Consider the following 1,087-nt stretch of genomic DNA (forward strand, 5'->3'; position numbering starts at 1 on the left):
CTTGTTAAATATCAATATCTAAAATAAAGTATAAAAGATCACACTGCCCTTCACAGAAAGACTTGCCTTTACTTTTTCGTCCTTTGTTTTTCTTACCCTTATTTTGTCAAGTCTACAACAACAGGAGAGTTAATTGAAAGGAATTCATTTCAAACAAAGTATCAGAATAATTGAAGAATGGAAATCTTACTCCCTACTTTTAAAGTAAATTCTGTTGTTTGTGGTGTTTTGTTCTGTAAAACACTGTGTTCTGTAAAACACTGCAAACTGTGATATGCAATGGAAAGCTGCATTGAATTATTTTATTTAACACATATAATCTACAAAACACATGCAGCAATGCAAACAATAGCATTAACATTCATGTTAATGGTAACGTTCTTAAGATGCTATTAGTACCAATTTTCTTTTTAATTACATACGTCATGTAGAAAAATTGTATTAAAAGATTTGTGTACATAATAGCAATAAATATAAAACAATCCATAACTTGAATTGTTTCACTGTCTGTTATTTAGTGTTCATTGTGGTGTGCTCTGCTTAAAAAAACTCCAAAACACAAAATTCAAAACTACACTCTCATTTAAAAAAGGCAAAAAGGCAAAGGTACGAGACTGTGTCCATAAACGGTCAATCAGTGCTGCATTTGAAAGACGGCTCACATTCTTCAATGTAACACAATCAATAATGTCAACTTTACAGTATGGCTCTTTGCCTGAATTTATTTGACTTACCCAGAAAAAAAGTCAACTACATATTTTCTCATGTTTCGTATACAATGTGTTGAAGTCTCTTTTATTCCTTTTTGCCTTGAGTTTTTCTTCTTTGTTACAGTATATATAAAAACGAGAAAAGAAATGTGGTTGGAGCAACACAGGTAAAAGAAAAAGACGTAAACAGTGAAAGGAAACAGATCATGGGCTGTTTTATTTTACAAAAAAACTTTATAACCCTACATCTTTTGTGTGTGTGTTTGTCTTTGTGTGTGTGCGTGTGCGTGTTTGTGTGTGACTTGAAGGGGGCCATGGTGACAGCTGAGTATACGTTGAAATGACCTGCACCCCCCCGACCCCCCCAAAACCACCCA

The sequence above is a fragment of the Etheostoma cragini genome, chromosome 4, assembly GCF_013103735.1.
Source record: "Etheostoma cragini isolate CJK2018 chromosome 4, CSU_Ecrag_1.0, whole genome shotgun sequence".
NCBI lineage: Eukaryota > Metazoa > Chordata > Actinopteri > Perciformes > Percidae > Etheostoma > Etheostoma cragini.